The 1,096-nt window shown below is 39.1% G+C and overlaps 1 protein-coding gene across 15 annotated transcripts in view; it reads left to right on the top strand.

The window, feature by feature from the left end:
- Window positions 1-1,096, top strand: part of PPIP5K2 (diphosphoinositol pentakisphosphate kinase 2) — a 96,094-nt gene that overhangs the window by 4,192 nt on the left and 90,806 nt on the right. The gene's annotated exons all lie outside the window — the stretch shown is intronic.

Genomic DNA, 1,096 nt, shown 5'->3' with positions numbered 1-1,096 from the left:
AGCAAGCAAAAGTTGTGTTATCTACATATAGAAAGTTCTTAACTGGACTTCCTATAATCCTGATCTGCATTCTATATATTTTGGAATGATTTGCTTATCATATAGATTTGTTTATCATATGGTGAAAGGATATAACAATGGTTTCAGGCAAGGAACAAAAAATACTAAATGCCTGAAACAAAAGCATACTTGGCATATTTTCCATGTTCGAGGAATAGTAGAGAGATCATTGTAATGAAAACAAAGCAGGACAGCAAAAGTAAGAAGGTTAAAAATGAAGCTGAAGAAGTAGCTGAAACACCTAGAGAAAATGAAGTCATAGTCCATAACAATTAATCAAAATATTTGGGAGTGGGGTCCAGGTGATCCGAATCTCCAGCCATGTTTGATACCCACCATCCAAAGAAGCCATGGTAGTGGAGTGGATAAATCACTGGGCTGTTGTTAGCTTGAAGTCCAGAATTCTTATCCACCACCCACTCTAAGGGAGAATGATGGAACTTGTCTGTTCTTAGAGATTTACAGCCTTGGATATGATAAGAAGCAGGACTAATCAAGGAGAATTTTTCAGGTACATTTGTACCAAGATGTAGCTGTGGACAGGTGTGGTGCTGTTTGAACAGCATGTTTCTGATGTTTGTGCAAGAAAGGGGGCTGGTGGTGGTGGTGGTGGTGGTGGTGGTGGTTGTTCTGGTTAGACATCATCCTTCATTCCTAGTAAATAGGTAGTATAAAAGGAAGAGGACCATTGATGTATATCTAGCTGCTTCCTGCAGAGTTTGAGTGCCGATGGGCTATTCACTACCCATATCACTGGCACTGAGGTAGGAGAACGTTGTGCTTTGGTCTTGAAGTAAAAGCTGGAATTGTGGTGTAATTGTTTTGACCACAAACTTCATGTCTAGACCTAAAATACAAAGGACAGAGCAGTTAAAAAAAATTATTGCTGCTACAAGGCCTAGGAAGTATATTGCCTATTTTAGAGGGCCTGTGAGAAAAATCTCAGGTTCCATTAGCCTGTTGCTGCTGTTTTTATGGCTCTATTTTTCAGTTTTGAGGTTACTTCTTGAACAACTCCTGACTTATTGGTATAAAA

Source organism: Echinops telfairi, unplaced genomic scaffold (assembly GCF_000313985.2).
Source record: "Echinops telfairi isolate 266 unplaced genomic scaffold, ASM31398v2 ScPeMD7_7469;HRSCAF=8507_1, whole genome shotgun sequence".
NCBI classification, from domain to species: Eukaryota; Metazoa; Chordata; class Mammalia; order Afrosoricida; family Tenrecidae; genus Echinops; species Echinops telfairi.
Note: the sequence above shows the minus strand (reverse complement) of the source record. Positions and strands in the feature narration are given on the sequence as shown.